This window comes from Ovis canadensis, chromosome 1 (assembly GCF_042477335.2).
Source record: "Ovis canadensis isolate MfBH-ARS-UI-01 breed Bighorn chromosome 1, ARS-UI_OviCan_v2, whole genome shotgun sequence".
NCBI classification, from domain to species: domain Eukaryota; kingdom Metazoa; phylum Chordata; class Mammalia; order Artiodactyla; family Bovidae; genus Ovis; species Ovis canadensis.
The window spans coordinates 121,177,058-121,198,121 of NC_091245.1; the positions used below are offsets into that span (position 1 = coordinate 121,177,058).

Sequence of the window (21,064 nt, forward strand, 5' to 3'; positions counted from 1 at the left end):
CGGGGCAGGGGCGCGGAGGTGGCCGCCCAGAGGTGGGGGAGGGGGCCGCGCCGCGGGGGCTGTTGGAGACCCGACCGCTTCGGGGCGGGGGCGTCCCGGAGACTCTGCGGTGCCGGGTGGCCCTCAGCCGACGGACCCCGCGCCCTTGTCCTCCCATGGCTAAGTCACTCTTTCATGCTGCCAGCCGCCGCCCTGGTCGGGTTTTCCTCCGGGGGCCGGACCTGGGGCGGACAGTATTGGCCGGGAAAGGTGTTGGCATCGTTTCAGGAGTGGAACTCGGGGGAAGACTTGTCGAACCTCCCGGAGCTGCAGCGTTTAGAGCAAAAGTTGGCGCTTTTGCTCTTCAGCGCTCTCCCGGCTCCGCCGAAGGACCTAAGTTTGTGTTGACCGCCCTCCCTCTGAAGTCTCGGCTGGGCTTAGGTGTCGGCGGCGACGCGCTGACCACCCTCGGGGACTCCACGCTCCAAACAGACCGGGGGTAAACTGTTCTGCGGCTCCGAGCCAAAACCTAAAAGTGATAGCTGAGCTGTCCCCACCCCCGCGCGCTTTCCCAGTTGGACTCTGCTGTTCAGTCGTTTAGATTGCTTTAAGGAGGTGTAGGGTTTCGCGTTCCCATTCCCACACCGGCGAAGCACTTGGCATTTACTGTTTCTTAGTTAAGCTTTCTAAAAACAACCTTCGATACTTGAGGGAACGGTAGTCCAGTTTTTTTTTTTTTTTTGGTATAAGTGGATTTGTGAGGATTCTGGGTCACGCCTGAGCTAAAAGTGGATGGATTTAGTAAGAGTCTTTTTCTTCCTTCCTCTGCAGTCTTCTCGTTACTCTTTATTCTTTCTTTTTTATTTTTAATTTGAAGGCAAGACAACATCATTAAATTTTTTTTCTTACCAATTTTGTCACTTTTATCTTAGGTATTTGTTGATGTCATTTAAATGCTTTAAATGTCATTTGAATGATTTTAAGTCAAATGGTTTTGACTTAAAAATCAATGAAAGAAATTGAAATCTCGTTATACCTCATAGTTCGGGTTTGTGATTATTTGAGAGAAGTTAACAGGTATTTTTTTCTTTCCTCCTGCTTTTTAGTGTCTCAAGTGACATGAGTATATTATACTTGTAAAAATGAAGCACAAATTCTTATGAGTCCTCTCATTCGTTTCACACACACACCCTTAGAGAGCTAACATGTTCTGTTTCCTGAATATTCTTCTAGACCTTTTCCTTTGAATTCTCACAAGCACATGTGTACGTATAGAAATGCTGTAGGAGTGTGTATGTGTGACCGGCATGTATGATGTCATATTGTAAATATTGTTTTGCAGCTTGCTTTTACATTACATCTTGGAGATCTTTGCATGGTCGTAGAAATAAATCTATCTGTACAGTCTTTTAAACTGTTGCGTAGTATTTAACAGTATGAAGGTGTCAAGGTTGACTCAGCCTTCTTTTTTTTCTGTACGTTTGCTGTTATTAACAGTGAACATCCTTGTATCAGTAGGTGGTTTTTGTGCATTTGTTCTAGGGTACATGGAGTGGTGATTAATCTTTTTAAAATTTAATATGAATAGAGAGTGCTTGTTTAAATCATTAACTTAAAAGATGTGCAGTATTCCTTTTAATATTTACTTGCTGAGAAATAACTTAATTTTAGTTTAATAAAAAGAATACATGTTCTACATGAATGAATTTATATGTGGTCCTTTATTTCAATTAGTTGGAGCATTTGAATGAATAGTAATTATATTTAGTTTTATTATTAATGTTTTCTGCTGGCTCAGCTCAATTGTATCTATGATAGAGTCAATTAAAATATAGTAAGATCATAAATTTTCTTTTTCCCTTCCTCTTCTAGCTCCATAATGGAAGTGAAGTTTGTCTTGGGTGGAGGGAAATTGAAGAATGTGACTTCACTGTCTTTCGTAGAAAGGCTAAATTGCAGATTTTCAAACATGTATATTTGTACAATGAATTCCATATCTTACATAATATTTTAAATGTGCTAGTAATATATACTTTATAATTATCGCATTCTTGAAACGGCTTCCTTTAAAAGTGGGTTTTTTAAAGTATTAAATAGTTTGAAAAGTAATTTCTTGGCCTTAGGAGACTTTCTTTATACTTTTAGTTTATCTAGCTCATCCACACTCCAGTGCTAATCTTGGCTTAGCATTCAGGAAACAGCAAAATCCACATTAGCACTGTCTGAATTAATGAGATTTTCTAAAAATAATTTAAAAAAATTTATTTATTTGGTGCACAGGGCCTTAGTTGTGGCATGAGGGATCTTCTGTCTTTGTTGCAGTATGATGATTCTTTAGCTGTGGCCTGCAAGCTCTTAGTTGCTGCACATGGGATCTAGTTCTCTGACTGGTCAGTGATTGTTACCTGGTCCACCTGCATTGGGAGCTTGGAGTCTTAGCCACGGGACCACCAGGGAAGTCCTCCAGCAATGATATTTTGAAGTACTCATAAAATCTTTTTTAAAAGCCCCCTTTTAAAAAGATTTTTAAAAAGTAAGTGGATTCTCTTTTTTTGGAGACTTCAGTATTTAGACATTTTGATTGTTTATAATATCATAGGTTAAATATTTCTCTAATTATCCATTATATGTATTTCTAATAATGAATTACTTCTAAATAACAGTAAAATGGGATAGAAGCTACTGACTTTTTTGGTAACATGCATTTCAAATTAATCATAGCATGTATCTTTTGAATAGTAGTATTGAAACATTACAGGTGATTTTATTTAAATTTGGTTAATTATCTCTTTTCCTCCTATCAAAGAAAATTATTTCAACAGAAATTTATGTTTCAAAATTTGGGAAGCTGGAACACACCATGTGTGTTCACATGGTCAGGTTCTAAGTCTGGTGGAGGCCTGCTTCCTGGTTCATAACCATCTTTTCATTGTAACCTCACAAGGCAGAAGAGGTGAGCTAATTCTCTGGGGTCTTTTTTATAAGGGCCCTAATCCAAGTCTTGGAGAAGGAAATGGCAACCCACTCCAAAATTCTTGCCTGGAAAATCCCATGGACAGAGGAGCCTGTTGGGTTACAGTCCATGGGGTTGCAAAGAGTCTGACACGACTGAGCATGCACACACCCAAGCCTAATCACCTCCCCAAAATTCCTGTCTCCTAATACTAATACCTCAGGGGTTAGAGTTTCAGCAGAGAAATTTGTCCGGAGGAGGGGGTTGGGGGAATAGGAACCACTAAGCCAGTGACAACTTTATCATGAAGGTTGAAATATCTCTTGTAAGGGGATTAGAATGTCTCTGTCCTTTGAATATCATTAGTCAGTATGTATTGAAATGGTTAATTTTGCATTTAGATTAGTCTTGTAGTGTATCTTGAGTACATCTATATTCCAACTTACAAAGTTCTGCGTAAAGTGTTGCAAAGTTACAATATATTTTATAAGGGTCAGAAAATTTTGAGTTTTGCCCCTTTGTTAGCTACTGGGAAAAGTAAGTGAAATATTTGTATTTTGTTTCCTTAGTCTTAAAAAAAAAAACTCAATGAAAGCTGAAAAATGTCTGATTTTAATAGTGAATGACAGGTATGATAAATATATGTTACAGAATATACTGATAATTCCTGAAGATTAGGCCACCAAATGCATATTGTTAATCATAGCAATGGCAGACCATTGACTAGCTTTGTTGTAGATTTCATTCCTACCTGGTATAGAATTAAAGTGTTTAAAAGGGATAGGAACTTCTGATAGCATGGAATTTATATTACAGGTATGTTTTATGTCTGTTTTTCAAATGTTTTGACCATTATCCAGAGTAATAATACATTTACATGGCAATTTGTGATACATACATAACTAAAAAGATTTCCCAAATGGCATTTAGCCTTACTAGGTATGGTGCTGGAGCAGGAAATGGCAACCCACTTCAGTGTTCTTGCCTGGAGAGTCCTGTGGACCGAGGAGCCTGGTGGGCTGCTGTCCATGGGGTCACATAGAGTCGGATAGGACTGAAGCGACTTAGTATGCATGCATGCGTTGGAGAAGGAAATGGCAACCCACTCCAGTATCCTTGCCTGGAGAATCCCAGGGATGGAGGAGTCTGGTGGGCTGCTGTCAGTGGGGTTGTACAGAGTCAGACACGACTGAAGTGATGTAGCAACAGCAGCAGCAGGTATGGTGCATTCTGCTTTCATATAATGTTGTTAAAAAATGTTGGTGTTTACCCAGTAGAATATCCACTAATGAATTTTGGCTTGAGGTTTGCAAAACTACTAGGTGGTGTGTGTTTTTTATAATTGTAACTGAATGTTAGGGTGACTGATTTAGGGTGGCAGATTAAAAAAAATTTTTTTTGAATACTGTTGATAACTAGTGAAGATATAGATAATGAAACTTTAAATTTATACTTTGGCAAAGAATAAGTAGGGTAGGACATTTAAATCCTTGGCTTTTTTCCTTTTTTTCCCCCCTACGTTCTGAGGCCTGTGGGGTCTTAGTTCCCCAACCAGAGATTGAACCCAGAGCCTTGGCAGTCAAAGCCCAGAGTTGTAACCACTGGACTGCCGGAGAATTCCTAAATTCTTGTTTCTTGAGTAATACTTACTATGGGATTTCTGAGTTGTGTGGTAAGTGTGTTTAACTCTGTAAGAAACTTTTTCAGAATAATCATACCATATGGCATTCACATCAGTAATGTTTGAGAGTTCTAGTTGTTCTTCTCATCAACACTTGGCATTATGTCTTCTTAATTTTAGCTTTTTTAAAAAAAAATTTTAGTTTTTTAAATAGATATGTAGGTATACTGATACCATTATTATTTTAATTTGCATTTGATTTAATCCTCATGATTAATGATTTTGAGTATATTTTCATGGCTTATTTGCCATCCATATACTTTGGTTAAATATTCTGATTTACTTTCTTAATATTGTAATACTTTATATAGCCTTTGATACAAATCCTTAACCAGATAATGTATTTTGCAGATATTTTCTCCTTGTGTCTTGTCTTTTTCTTGACAGCATCTTTTATAGTTCATGCTTTTTTGTGTGCTATTTAATCTTTACCTAAGTAAAGATTAATCCTTACCTTTAATCTTTACCTAATCCAAGGTGACAGAGATATACTATGCTTTTTTTCTAGAAGTCTTCTATTTTTGACTCTTACGTTGTGGTGGCTTCTCTTGTTACTGAGCACAGGCTCCTGGCATGTGAGCTCAGCAGTTTTGGCTCCGTGGCTCTAGAGCATAAGCTCAGTAATGGTGGAGCACAGGCTTGGTTGCTTCATGGCATGTGGGATCTTCCTGGATCAGGGACTGAACCCACGTCTCCTGCATTGACATGTCGATTCTTTACCATTGAGCCATGAGCCTGGATTTTATGTGGATGATTATGTCATTGTGTATTGAGATTTCTTCCTGGGAATTCCCTGGCAGTACAGTGGTTAGAACTCCATGCTCTCACTGCTGAGGGCTTGGGTTCAATCCAAGGTTAGGGAACTGAGCTCCCACAAGCCATGTGGTGTGGCCAAAAAAAAAAAAAAAAGATTTTTTTCACCTCTGTTATTATTTTCTTCCTTTTTACAATTTTATTGCTTAATTGTATTAGGATTCCAGTAGAATCTTGAAGTAGTAAGAGTGGAGATCATTGCTTTATTCCTTGTCCTAGCAAGAATTCAGTCTTTAACTATTAAATATGTTGTTGACTGTAGGTTTTTGTAGGTATCCATTGAAGAAATCCCTTTCTGCTCTTAAATTGCTGAGAGTGTTTATCATGATTAGCTGTTGAATTTTGTCAAGATTTATTCTGTTGAGTTGATTATATGATTTCTTTTTCATAGATTATATTGATACATTAACAGTGATTTGTCTTTGAATGTTGAAGCAACATTCAATTTGTGGGCTATACATCTTTATGTATTGCTGGTTTCACTTTTGGTAACAATTAGCTGTTTTTGTTCATTAAGGCTATTAGCCTACAGTTTTCTTGTTATATTTTTGCCTGCTTTGGGTGTCTGGATAATGCTGGCCTCATAAATGAGCTGGATGTGTTCTTTTTTTCTGAAGAGTTTGTGTAGACTTGAAATTACTCTTTCCTTAAATGTTTGATAGATTTCATCATTGAAGCCATCTGGGCTTGGAGTTTTCTTTGTGGGAAGGTTTTGTTTTGTTTGGTACTTCTAATTTTGAGAGAACTGTGGATGCATATGCAGTTGTTAGAAATAATACAGAGAGAGCCCATATACCTTTCAATCAATGCCCCAATGGTAATATCTTGTACAACTATTGATATATTAATGTATCACAATCTTGAAATTGACATAAATTGAGAAATCTTTCCCATTTCCCCAGTTTTATGTGTGCGTTTGTGTATTTTGTACCATGCAATTTTAATATTGGTTTTAATTAATTTTAATAAATTGTCAATTAATGTTAATAGATTAAAGTGGTTACCAGCATGTTTAAGACATGGAACAGTTCTATCACAATAATTCTTTGTGATACCATTTTAATCACAGCTACATCCTTTTCTCCTGACTGCTAACCCCTGGTAACTACTAATCTCTATTTCTATAATTTTGTCATTTCAAGAATGTTATATAAATAACATGTTGTTATGTAATATTTATAAATTGGGGACTTCCCTGGTGGCTCAGTGGTAAAGAATCTGCCTGTCAATGTAGGAGACATAGGTTCAGTCCCTGGGTTTGGGAAGATCCTGTGGAGAAGGAAATGGTGACCCACTCCAGTATTCTTACTTGGGAAATCTCATGGACAGAGCAGCCTGGAGGGCTACAGTTCATGGGGTTGCAAAGAATCAGACCTGACTTGGTGACTAAACAGTAACAAATGTTTTAAATAACAGCATGTAAACTTTTGAGGTTGAGTTTTCCCTCTGCACATAATTCCATTAAGATCCATCCAAGTTGTGTGTGTCAATAGTTTATTTCTTTCTATTGTCGATTATTATTTCATGATATGGATATATGACTAATCATTCATTTGTTGACTGATGTTTGTATTTTGTTTTCAGGTTTTGACTATTAGAGAGCTGTTAAGAGTATCCATATGCGGGTTTTTGTATGAACATAAATTCTCATTTCTGGGATAAATGTCCAAGAATTGTAGTTATTGCACTATATGATAAGCACATTGTTTACTTTTGTAAGAAACTGCCATATTTTTTTCCAGTATGGCTGAACCATTTTATGTTCCTGTCACCCACGTATGAGTAATCTATTTTCTCTGCATCATCACCAGCATTTGGTGTTGCTGTTGTTTTTTATTTAGTAATTCTCATAAGTATGTAGTAATAAATTGTGGTTTAAAGTCATAATTTCCTTAAAGGCTGAATTGAACATTTCTTCATATGCTTTTCCTTTTTTAACAATCTTTATATTTTTTTCTACTTTTTAAAAATAGAAGTTTTAGGGCAAATGTAATTGTTGTTTTGGTCCAAAGTCTCAGCACATCTTTATTAATCAAAATAGGAACCATTACAATCAACATATTTTTGCTGATGAGAAATAAGTTAATCTTGTAGCATAGAACTCTGACTCTTGGAAAGCATATTCTGCATCCTGTTGGTTGTGGAAGCATTTTCCCTGCAAAAGTTGGGATGCTTGAAGAAGTGCTAATTGGTTGGCAAGAGGTCAGGTGAAAATGGCATATGAGGCAAAACTTGGAAGCCCAGTTCATTAACTTTTTTTTTTGTTTGTTTTGTTTTTTTTTTTAGTTTTTTATTTTTTAAATTTTAAAATCTTTAATTCTTACATGGATTCCCAAACATGAACCCCCCTCCCAGTTCATTAACTTTTAAAGCATTGGTTGTGCGAGGTTTGGTTGGATGTTGGAGTAGAGAAGAATTGGGTCCTTTCTGTTAACCAGTGTTGGCTGTAGGAAGTGCAGTTTTTGGTGCATCTCATCTATCTGCTGCTGAGTATCCTTCTCAGATGTAATGGTTTCGTCAGGATTCAGAAATCTGTAGTTGATCAGACTGGCAGCAGACCGCCAAACAGTGACCCTGGCCTTTTTTTGGTACAAGTTTGGGTTTTGGAAGTGCTTTGGAGCTTTTTGGTCCAACCACCGAGCTGCAATCCAACCATTGCTGGTTGTCGGATAAAATCCACTTTTCACCTCATGTCACAGTTTGATCGAGAAATGGTTCATTGTTGCATAGAATAAGAGAAGATGACACTTCAGAATGATGAACTTTGGATTTATGGTCAGCTCATGAGGCACCCACTTGTGGAGTTTTTTCACCTTTCCAATTTGCTTCGAGTGCAAATGGTTCACCGCTTAGAAGGATTGGCATTGAGTTCTTCAGCCATTTCTTGTGACGTTGTAAGAGGATCAGCTTCGATAATCCACTTAGTTGGCCATTGTCAGCTTCCAGTGGCCAACCACTGTGCTTCTCATATTCAGGGCTCTCATCTCCTTTGCAAAATTTCTTGAACCACCACTGCACTGTAATGCAGAGCATGTATATTTTTGTTAGCAGTTCTTGGGCAAAGTGCACTGTTGACGTTGTGAGTTGTTTCCACTGCTTTATGACCCATTTTGAACTTGGGTAAGAAAAAAATCACTCAGATTTGCTTTTTGTCTAATGTCATTTGTCTGTAGTCTAAAATAAATATAAACAGCAAGTAATGCCATTAGCAAAACAACATGAAATGAGAAGTGTGCATTAAGTAATGTGTAACATAATCACATTTATTTAAGAATGTATTTCCATATCAAACAGCAAACGTCCATGATTCAAAACCTCCATTACTTTTGCACCAACCTAATATTTAAAATTTAAGTATGACAAAACAAGGCCCACTGGAGAGGGGAATGGCAGAACACTTCAGTATTCTTGCCTTAAGAACCCTGTGAACAGCATGAAAAGGCAAAAAAGGTATAACACTAGAAGACGAGACCCCCAGGTTCGTGAAGGTGTTAGTCGCTCAGTCATGTCTGACTTTTTGCAATCCCATGGACTATAGCCTGCCAGGCTCCTCTGTCCATGAGATTCTCCAGGCAAGAATGGTGGAGTGAGTTGCCATTCCCTTCTCCAAGGGTCTTCTGGATCCGTGGATTGAACTCATGTCTCCTGTATTGCAGGCAGGTTGTTTACTGGCTGAGCCAAGAGGGAAGCCCTGGTAGGTGTCCAATATGTTACTGAGGCTGGGCCAAAATGGAAATGTCGCTCAGCTGTGGATGTGTCTGGTGGTGAAAGTAGTCTGATGCTGTAAAGAACAATATTGCATAGAACCTGGAATGTTAGGTCCATGAATCAAGATAACTTGGATGTGGTCATACAGGAGATGGGAAGAGTAAATATTTTAGGAATCAGTGACTAAAATGGATAGGAATGGGTGAATTTAATTCAGATGACCATTATATCTACTGCTGTGGGCAAGAATCCCGGAGAAGAGATGAAGTAGCCATAGTCAGCAAAAGAGTCTGAAATGCAGTACTTGGGTGCAATCTCAAAAACTACAAAATGATCTCAAAGCATTCAACATCACAGTAATCCAAGTCTGTGCCCCAACCACTAATGCTGAAGAAGCTAAAGTTGAATGATTCTATAAAGACCTACAATACCTTCTAGAACTAACACCAGAAAAGATGTCTTTTTCATCATAGAGGACTGGAATGGAAAAGTAGGAAGTCAAGAGGTACCTGGAGTAACAGGCAAGTGGCCTTGGAGTACAAAATGAAGCAGGGCAAAGTCTTAACAGTTTTGCCAAGAGAACACTCTGGTCATAGCAAACAGCCTCTGGCAACAACACAAGAAGTGACTCTACACATGGACATCACTAGATGGTCAATACCAAGATCAGATTGATTATATTCTATGCTGTCAAAGATGAAGAAGCTCTGTACAGTTAGCAAAAACAAGATCGGGAGCTGACTGTGGCTCAGATCTTGAGCTCCTTATTGCAAAATTCAGGCTTAAATTGAAGAAAGTAGGAAAAACCACTAGGCCCTTTGATATGTCCTAGATCAAATCCATTACGGTTATACAGTGGAAGTGACAATGGAGGTTTGTAACAATGGAGGTGGTGACCAAAACCATCCCCAAGAGAAAGGAATACAAAAAGGCAAAATGGTTGTCTGAGGAGGTCTTACAAGGAACTGAAAAAGAAGTGAAGCAAAAGGCAAAGGAGAAAGGCAAAGATATACATAACTGAATGCAGAGTTCCAGAGAATAATGAGAAGATATAAGAAAGCCGCCTTAAGTAACAGTGCAAAGAATTAGAGGAAAACAGTAGAATGGGAAAGACTAGAGATCTCTTCAAGAAAATTGGAGATAACAAGAGAACATTTCATGCTAAGATGGGCACAATAAAGAACAGAAACAGCAAGGACCTAGGAGAAGCAGAAGAGATTAAGAAGAGGTGGCAAGAATACACAGAACTATACAAAAAAAAGTCTTAATGACCAGGATAACCACAATGGTATGGTCACTCACTTAGGGCCAGATATCCTGGAGCATGAAGTCAAGTGAGCCTTATGAAGCATTACTAAGAACAGAGCTAGTGGAGGTGCTAGAGTTCCAGCTGAGCTATTTCAAATCCTAAAAGATGATGTACTCAATATGTCAGCAAGTTTGGAAAACTCATCAGTGGCCAAAGGACTGGAAAAGGTCAGTTTTCATTCCAGTCCAAAAGAATGGCAATGCTAAAGAATGTTCAAAATATTGTACTAGCTCTCATTTCACATGCTAGCAAGGTAATGCTCAAAATCTTTTGAGCTAGGCTTCAGCAATATGTGAACTGGGAACTTCCATATGTACAAGCTGGGATTCAAAGAGGCAGAGGAACCAAATTGCCAACGTTTGTTGCACCATAGAGAAAGCAAGAGAATTCCAGAAAAATATCTATTTGTGCTTCATTGCTATGAAATGAAAACAGCCTTTGACTGTTTGAATCACAACAAACTGGAAAATTCTTAGAGATGGAAATACCAGATCACCTTACTTGTCTTCTGAGAAACGTGTATACAGGTCAAGAAGCAACAATTAGAACCAGACATGGAACAACAAACTGGTTCCAGATTGGGAAGAGTACGTCAAGGCTGTATATTGTCACCTTGCTTGTTTAACTTATATGCAGAGTACATCTTGCAGAATGTTGGGCTAGATGAATCACAAGCTGAAATCAAGATTGCCGGGAGAAATATCAGTAACCTCAGATATACAGATGATAGCACTCTAATGGCAGAAAGCGAGGAGGAACTAAAAAGCTTCTTGAAAGTGAAAGAGGAGAGTGAAAAAGCTGGCTTAATACTCAATATCAAAAAACTTAAGATCATGGCATCTATTCCCATCACTTCATAGTAAATAGATGGGTGAAAAATGGAAACAATGACAGACTTGGCTTCCAAAAGTCACTGTGGACAATGACTACAGCATGAAATTGGAAGACACTCCTTGGAAGAAAACCTATGATATACCTAGACAGTGTATTCAAAAGCAGAGACATCACTTTGTTGACACAGGTCTCTATAGTCAAAGCCGTGGTTTTTCTGATAGTCATGTATGGATTAGAGCTGTGGTGCTGGAGAAGATCTTGAGAGTCCCTTGGACAGCAGGGAGATCAAACCAGTCAATCCTAAAAGAAATAAACTCTGAATATTCATTGGTAGGACTGACGCTGAAGCTGAAGGTCAAATACTTTGGGCACAGGATGCAAAGAGCCGACTCATTGGAAAAGATCTTGATGCTGGGAAAGATGAGGGCAAAAGGAGAATGGGGAAGCAGAGGGTGTTATTGTTGCATAGCATCACTGACTCATTGGATATGAATTTGTGCAAACATTGGGGGATAGTGGAGGATAGAGGAGCCTGGCATGTTGCAGTCTATGGGGTTGCAGAGAGTTGGACAGAACTGAGCTACTGAACAAAAAGTTCAGTTCAGTTCAGTCGCTCGGTCGTGTCCAACTCTTTGCAACCCCATGAATCGCAGCACGCCAGGCCTCCCTGTCCATCACCAACTCCTGGAGTTCACTCAGATTCACATTCTTTGAGTCAGTGATGCCATCTAGCCATCTCATCCTCTGTTGTCCCCTTCTCCTCCTGCCCTCAATCCCTCCCAGCATCAAAGTCTTTTCCAATGAGTCAGCTCTTCGCATGAAGTGGCCAAAGTACTGGAGTTCAGCTTCAGCATCATTCCTTCCTAAGAAATCCCAGGGCTGATCTCCTTCCGAATGGACTGGTTGGATCTCCTTGCAGTCCAAGGGACTCTCAAGAGTCTTCTCCAACACCACAGTTCAAAAGCATCAATTCTTCGGTGCTCAGCTTTCTTCACAGTCCAACTCTCACATCCATACATGACCACAGGAAAAACCATAGCCTTGACTAGACGGACCTTTGTTGGCAAAGTAATGTCTCTGCTTTTGAATATGCTATCTAGGTTGGTCATAACTTTCCTTCCAAGGAGTAAGCATCTTTTAATGTCATGGCTGCAGTCACCATCTGCAGTGATTTTGGAGCCCCCAAAAATAAAGTCTGACACTGTTTCCACTGTTTCCCCATCTATTTGCCATGAAGTGATGGGACCGGATGCCATGATCTTCGTTTTCTGAATGTTGAGCTTTAAGCCAACTTTTTCACTCTCCTCTTTCATTTTCATCAAGAGGCTTTTTAGTTCCTCTTCACTTTCTGCCATAAGGCTGGTGTCATCTGCATATCTGAGGTTATTGATATTTCTCCTGGCAATCTTGATTCCAGCTTGTGTTTCTTCAGTCCAGCGTTTCTCATGATGTACTCTGCATATAAGTTAAATAAGCAGGGTGACAATATATAGCCTTGATGTACTCCTTTTCCTATTGGGAACCAGTCTGTTGTTCATGCCCAGTTCTAATTGTTGCTTCCTAACCTGCATACAGATTTCTCAAGAGGCAGGTTAGGTGTTCTGGTATTCCCATCTCAGAATTTTCCACAGCTTATTGTGATCCACACGGTCAAAGGCTTTGGCATAGTCAATAAAACAGAAATAGATGCTTTTCTGGAACTCTCTTGCTTTTTCCATGATCCAGCGGATGTTGGCCATTTCATCTCTGGTTCCTCTGCCTTTTCTAAAATCAGCTTGAACATCAGGAAGTTCACGGTTCACATATTGTTGAAGCCTGGCTCAGAGAATTTTGAGCATTACTTTACTAGCGTGTGAGATGAGTGCAATTGTACGGTAGTTTGAGCATTCTTTGGCATTGCCTTTCTTTGGGATTGGAATGAAAACTGACCTTTTCCAGTCCTGTGGCCACTGCTGAGTTTTCCCCATTTGCTGGCATATTGAGTGCAGCACTTTCACAGCATCATCTTTCAGGATTTGAAATTGCTCAACTGGAATTCCTTCACATCAAAATATGTGTTGCTAGTCAGTTAGGTTGCTTCTACATCTTGACTAGTATAAATAATGCAGCAAAGAAAATGGGAGAGTATATTGTTTTAGTTACTGCTTTTGTTTTCTTCTGGAAGATACCCAGAAGTGAAATCGCTGAATAGTAAGGTAGTCCTCTTTTTAGTTTTTTGAGAAACCAGCACATCATTTTCCATAGTGACTGTGCCAGTTTGCATTCCCACCAACAGTGTGGCTTCCTCTCTTTCACATCCTCTCACACACTTATTTGTTATCTTTTTAATAATAGCCATTCTGACAGGTGTGAGATGATAGCTCATGTGATTTTGACTTGCATTTCTCTGATGTGTATTGATGTTGAGCATCTGTTCATGTGTGAGTTGGCCATCTATATGTCTTCCTTGGGAAAAGGGTCTATTAAAAGAAAAAAAGAAAATGCATATTTAGGTCTTCTCATTTTGTAATTGGGCTTTATCTTGATATTATGTTGTATAAGTTGTTGGTATATTTTGGATATTAACCCTTTATAAAATACATTGTTTGCAAAAATTTTCTCACATTCAATTGGAGACCTCTTAGTCTTGTAGATAGATTTCTGTATTGTGCAGAAACTTTTTAGTTTGATGAAACCGTTTATTTTTGCTTTTGTCTTTCTTGCTGAGGAAACATAAGAAAATTACTAAGACTGATGTTGAAGAGCATACTGCCTATGTTTTCTTCTAGAAGTTTTGTGGTTTCAAGTCTGACATGTAAGTCTTTAATTCATTTTAAATTTTTGCATATAATGTGAGAAAATTCGTTCAGTTTGATACTTTTGCATGTAGCTGATTTTTTCTTCCTTTTAAAAAAGTTTTTAGTATTTTTTAATACCAAAGACATTTTGTTTGGGGTATAGCCAATTAACAACGTTGTGATAGTTTCAGGTGAACAGTGAAGGGACTCAGCCATATAGAAACATGCATCCATTCTTCCCCAAAAGCCCCTCCCATCCAAACTGGCCCTTAACATTGAGCAGACTTCCATGCTCTATTCAATAGGGTTTTGTTGGTTATCCATTTAAATACAGCAAGTTTACCACACCATTTATTGAAGAGGGTTTTACCCTCCTTGTATATTCTAGCCTCCTTTGTCGTAGATAGATTGACTCTACATATGTGTGCATTCATTTCCAGGTTTTCTATTTTGTTTCATTGTCTGTATCTGTTTTTATGCCAGTACAATACTATTATTGCATTAGCTTGTAGTATAGTTTGAAATCAGAGTGTGATACTTTCAGCTTCTTAATAAAGATTGTTTTGATTATTTGGGATGTTTTGTGTTTCCGTACAAATTTTGAAATTATTTCTTCTGTGAAAAATGCCATTTGTGTTTTGATAGCCATTGGATAAAATCTGTAGCTTGCCTTGGGTAGTATGAACATTTTAATGATATTAATTCTTTCAGGTCACGAAATCATTATAATTCCAATTGTGTCATCTTCAATTTCTTCTGTCAGTGTTGTATAGTTTTTTGAGTCTTTTACCTCCTTGGTTAGATATATTCCTAAGTGTTTTATTCTTTCTGATGCAGTTGTAAATGAGGTTATCTTCTTAATTTCTTTCTCTGATAGTTCATTGAGTATATAGGAACAATGGGTTTCTGTATATTAATTTTGAGTCCTGTTACTTCACTGAATTCATTTATTCTGACAGTTTTTTGATGGCATCTTTAAAACTTTTTTTGTATAGTATCATCTCTTTAGCAAATGGTGATGGTTTTACTTCTTTCTTTTATTTAGATTCCTTTTATTTTTCTTGTCTCATTGCTTTGTCTAGTATGTCCTGTGTTGAATAAAAATATCAAGAGTGAGTATCCTTGTCTCATTCTTGAATTTAGGGGAAATGATTTTAGGTTTCCTCTATTGAGTATGATGTTAGCTGTGGACTTGTCAGTGCAGTGGGCTTTTATACATTGAGGTGTGTTCTCTTTATACCCATTTTTTTAATAATAAGTCATTATAAATTAAGTCACAGTCTTTCTCTGCATCTGTGAAGATGACCACATGATGACATGGTTTTTATTTTTAAATTGGTTAATATGGTGTATCCCCCATCTCCACCAGGGCCTTACTCCTATCCAGGGCTAGGAACAGGGGCTAGGAAAGAAAGTAGGGTTTGATTCCTGGTATTGTCAACACTCAGAAGGTACTCAATAAATGAATAAATGGTGCGGCACTCTCGCTATGGGCAAGCCTAGAGAGCCTTCTTCAGCCTGAGGTGGCATGAGCTGGTCAGCTTGTGACACGTGGCTTGGCCTCTCACATTGATTGATTTGCAGATATTGAATCATGCTTGCATTCCTGGTATAGATGCAACTTGAATATGGTGTATGATCCTTATAATGTGTTGTTGAGTTTGATGTGCTAATATTTTGTTGAGGATTTTTTGCTTTTGTGTTCATCAGTCATATGGGCCTATAATTTACTTTTTTATTTTTGTATTGTGTTTATTAGGTTTAGATATGAAGGTGCCACTGGCTTCATAGAATGAGTTCAGAAGTTCTTCCTGTTTAGTTTTTTTGAATAGCTTAAGAATGATTATTAGCTCTTTTTTAAATGGTGGAAATTACCTGTCTGAGCCACAGTTCAGTTCAGTCTCTCAGTCGTGTCCGACTCTGCGACACCATGGACTGTAGCACATCAGGTCTCCCTGTCCATCACCAACTCCCGAAGTTTACCCAAGCTCATGTCCATTGAGTCAGTGATGCCATCCAACCATCTCATCTTAGGTCGTCCCCTTCTCCTCCTACCTTCAATCTTTCCCAATGTCAGGGTCTTTTCAAATGAGTCAGCTCTTCGCATCAGGTGGCCAAAGTACTGGGGTTTCAGCTTCAACATCAGTCCTTCAAATGAACACTCAGGACTGATTTCCTTTAGGATGGACCAGCTGGATCTCCTTGTAGTCCAAGGGACTCTCAAGAGTCTTCTCCAACACCATAGTTCAAAAGCATCAATTCGTCTGTGCTGAGCTTTCTTTATAGTCCAACTCTCACATCCATATATGACCACAGGAAAACTATAGCCTTGACTAGACGGACCTTTGTTGACACAGTAATGTCTCTGTTTTTTAACATGCTCTCTAGGTTGATCATAACTTTTCTCCCAAGGAGTAAGTGTCTTTTAATTTCATGGCTGCAGTCACCATCTGCAGTGATTTTGGAGCCCCTAAAAATGAAGTCAGTCACTGTTTCCACAGTTTCCCCATCTATTTCCCATGAAGTGATGGGACCAGATGCCATGATCTTCGTTTTCTGAATGTTGAGCTTTAAGCCAACTTTTTCACTCCTCTTTCACTTTCATCAAGAAGCTCTTTAGTTCTTCACTTTCTGTCATAAGGGTGGTGTCATCTGCATATCTGAGGTGATTGATATTTCTCCCGGCAATATTGACTCCAGCTTGTGCTTCGTCCAGCCCAGCGTTTCTCATGATGTAATAAGCAGGGTGACAATATATAGCCTTGACGTACTCCTTTTCCTATTTGGAACCAGTCTGTTGTTCATGCCCAGTTCTAACTGTTGCTTCCTGACCTGCATATAGGTTCCTCAAGAGGCAGGTTAGGTGGTCGGGTATTCCCATCTCTTTCCGAATTTTCCACAGTTTATTGTGATCCACACACTCAAAGCCTTTGGCATAGTCAATAAAGCAGAAATAGATGTTTTTCCGGAACTCTCTTGCTTTTTCGATTATCCAGAGAATGTTGGAAACTTGATCTCTGGTTCCTCTGCCTTTTCTAAAACCAGCTTGAACATCAGGAAGTTCATGGTTCATGTACTGCTGAAGCCTGGCTTGGAGAATTTTGAGGATTACTTTACTAGCATGAGAGATGAGTGCAATTCGATAGTTTAAGCCTTCTTTGGAATTGCCTTTCTTTGAGATTGGAATGAAAACTGACCTTTTCCAGTCCTGTGGCCACCAAATTTGCTGACTGACGTATTGAGTGCAGCACTTTCACAGCATCGTTTTTTGGGATTTTTTTTTTTCGGATTTAGCTCAACTGGAATTCCATCACCTCCACTAGCTTTGTTTGTAGTGATACTTCTTAAGGCCCACTTAACTTCACATTCCAGGATGTCTGGCTCTAGGTGAGTGATCACACCATCATGATTATCTGGGTCTTGAAGATCTTTTTTGTGTAATTCTGTGTATTCTTGCCACCTCTTCTTAATATCTTCTGCTTCTGTTAGGTCCATACCATTTCTGTCCTTTATCAAGCCCATCTTTGCATGTTCCTTGGTGTCTCTAGTTTTCTTAAAGAGCTCTCTAGGCTTTCCCATTCTGTTGTTTTCCTCTATTTCTTTGCGTTGATTGCTGAGGAAGGCTTTCTTATCTCTCCTTGCTGTTCTTTGGAACTCTGTATTCACATGGGTATATCTTTGCTTTTCTCCTTTGCTTTTCGCCTCTCTTCTTTTCACAGCTATTTGTAAGGCCTCCCCAGACAGCCATTTTGCTTTTTTGCATTTCTTTTTCTTGGGGATGGTCTTGATCCCTGTCTCCTGTACAATGTCATGAACCTCCATCCATAGTTCATCAGGTACTCTGTTTGTGAGATCTAGTCTCTTAAATCTATTTCTCACTTCCACTGTATAATCATAAGGGATTTGATTTAGGTCATACCTGAATGGTCTAGTGGTTTTCCCTACTTTCTTCAATTCAAGTCTGAACTTGGCAATAAGGAGTTCATGATCTGAGCCACAGTCAGCTCCTGATCTTGTTTTTGCTGAGTTTATAGAGCTTCTCCATCTTTGGCTGCAAAGAATATGATCAGTCTGATTTTGGTGTTGACCATCTGGTAAAGTCCATGTGTAGAGTCTTCTCTTGTGTTGTTGAAAGAGGGTGTTTGCTATGACCAGTGCATTCTCTTGGCCAAACTCTACTAGTGTTTACCCTACTTCATTCTGTACTCCAAGGCCAAATTTGCCTGTTACTCCAGGTGTTTCTTGACTTCCTACTTTTGCATTCCAGTCCCCTATAATGAAAAGGACATCTTATTTGGGTGTTAGTTCTAAAAGGTCTTATAGGTCTTCAAAGAACTGTTCAACTTCAGCTTTATCAGCGTTACTGGTTGGGGTATAGACTTGGATTACCATGATATTGAATGGTTTGCCTTGGAAATGAACAGAGATGATTCTGTTGCTTTTGAGATTACATCCAGGTACTGCATTTCAGACTCTTACATTGACTGTTAGGGCTACTCCATTTCTTCTAAGGGATTCTTGCCCGCAGTAGTATATATAATGGTTATCTGAGTTAAATCCACCCATTCCAGTCCATCTTTGTTCACTGATTGCTAGAATGTTGACGTTCACTCTTGCCGTCTCCTGTTTGACCACTTCCGATTTGCCTTGATTCATGGACCTGACATTCCAGGTTCCTATGCAATATTGCTCTTTACAGCATTGGACCTTGCTTCTATCACCAGTCACATCCACAACTGGATGTTGTTTTTTGTCTGATCCTAGACATTTGCTAATTCTTAGTTTTTTGATTGTTGACTCAATTTCATTACTGATAATTGGTCTGATCAAGTTTTCTTTTTCTTCCTGATTCAATCTTGGGAGATTGTACATTTCTAGGAATTTTTCTGTTTCTTTTAGATTGTCCGTTTTATTCCTGTATAGTTTTTCAGAGTAGACTCTTATGATCCTTTGTATTCTCCTTTTTCATTTCTGATTTTATTGTTCTGGAGTGTCTCTTTCTTTCCTGATGCTTGACACTCCTTTAAGGTGTGTGGGTTTGGTCTGTCTTTTCAACAAACCAGCTCTTAGTTTCATTGATCTTTTCTATTCATTTTCTAGTCTTTATTTCATTGATTTTATTATTTATTAGCTCTTTCTGCTTACGGGTTTTGTTTCTTCTTTTCTTTAGTATCTTTTAGATGTAAAGTTAGGCTGTGTGGGTTTTTTCTTGTTTCCTGAGTTAGGCTTGTATCATTATAAACTCACCTGTTAGAACTACTTGTGTTGAGTCCGATAAATTTCTGGTTGTTGTGTTTCCACTTTCATTTGTCTTCAGGTGTTTTTTGATTTTCTCTTTGATTTCATCAGTGCTTCCATTGGTTGTTTAGTAGCAGGTTTAGCTGTCACGTATTTGTGGTGTCTGGGGTTTTACTGTTTATAGTTGATTTCTAGTCTCATAGCACTGTGTTTGGAAAAGATGTTTGATATGACTTCAATCTTTTTCTAATTAACTTTTTAATTGAAGAATAATTGCTTTACATAATTTTATTGTTTTCTATTAAACATGAATCAGCCATAGGTATACATATATCCTCTCCCTTTTGAAGCTCCCTCCCATCTTCCACCCCATCCCACCCCTCTAGGTTGATACAGAGCCCCTGTTTGAGTTTCCTTAGCCGTATAGCACATTCCCGCTGGCTGTCTCTTTTACACACAGTAAGGTAAGTTTCCGTGTTCCTCTCTGCATGAGCTGCACCCTCCCCTCCTCTTCCCTGCTCTCTATGTCTGTCTCCAGTGCTGCCCTGGAAGTACATGCTTCAGCAACATTATTTTAGTTTTCATATATATGCACTCAGTCGGTTCAGTCCAGTTGCTAAGTTGTGCATGACTCTCTGCGACCCCATGAATCACAGCACGCCATGCCTCCCTGTCCTTCACCAACTTCCGGAGTCCACCCAAACTCATGTCCATTGAGTCAGTGATGCCATCCAGCCATCTCATCCTCTGTCGTCCCCTTCTCCTCCTGCCCCCAATCCCTCCCAGCATTAGGGTCTTTTCCAATGAGTTGGCTCATCAAATCAGGTGGCCGAAGTATTGGACCTTCAGTATCAGTCCTTCGAATGAACACCCTGGACTGATCTCCTTTAGAATGGACTGGTTGGACCTCCTTACAGTCCAGGGGACTCTCAAGAGTCTTCTCCAACACCACAGTTCAAAAGCATCAATTCTTCGGTGCTCAGCCTTCTTCACAGTCCAACTCTCACATCCATACATGACCACTGGAAAAACCATAGCCTTGACTAGACGGACATTAGTTGGCAAAGTAATATCTCTGCTTTTGAATATGCTATGTAGTTTGGTCATAACTTTCCTTCCAAGGAGTAAGCGTCTTTTAATTTCATGGCTGCAGTCACCATCTGCAGTGATTTTGGGGCCCCCAAAAATAAAGTCAGCCGCTGTTTCCACTGTTTCCCCATTTGTTTCCCATAAAGTGATGAGACCAGATGCCATGATCTTCGTTTTCTGAACGTTGAGCTTTAAGCCAACTTTTTCACTCTCTTCTTTCACTTTAATCAAGAGGCTTTTTAGTTCCTCTTCACTTTCTGCCATAAGGATGGTGTCCCTTGCATATCTGAGGTTATTGATATTGATATATGCATTAGAATGCAATATTTATGGTTCTCTTTCTGACTTTCTTCACTCTGTATAATAAATTCTAGGTTCATCCAGTTCATTAGAACTGACTCAGATGTGTTTCTTTTTATGACTGAGTAATATTCCATTGTGTACATATACCACCACTTCTTTATTCATTCATCTGTCAGTGGACATCTAGGTTTCTTCCTGGTTCTAGCTATTGTAAATAGGGCTGCAGTGAACAGTGGGATACGTATGTCCATTTCATTTTTGGTTTCCTCACGGTATATGCCTCCCAGTGGGATTGCTCGGTCATATGCTGCTTTTATTCCTAGTTTTAAAAGGAATCTCCATACCATCTTCCATAGTGGCTGTATCAATTTACATTCTCA

General features: G+C 38.9%; 1 protein-coding gene across 29 annotated transcripts in view; it reads left to right on the plus strand.

Annotated features, from left to right (window-relative positions):
• DCAF6 (DDB1 and CUL4 associated factor 6) overlaps positions 1–21,064 on the plus strand; it is a 185,403-nt gene that overhangs the window by 875 nt on the left and 163,464 nt on the right. For 2 of the 29 annotated variants that reach the window (XM_069548531.1, XM_069548593.1), the window contains exon 1: positions 13,990–14,071. The exons of 26 other annotated variants lie outside the window; for them this stretch is intronic. The gene's annotated coding sequence lies outside the window, so the exon portion shown is untranslated. Of the gene's footprint in view, positions 1–13,383; positions 14,072–21,064 lie in introns of those variants that run through there. One more of the 29 variants, XM_069548636.1, reaches the window with a different exon arrangement.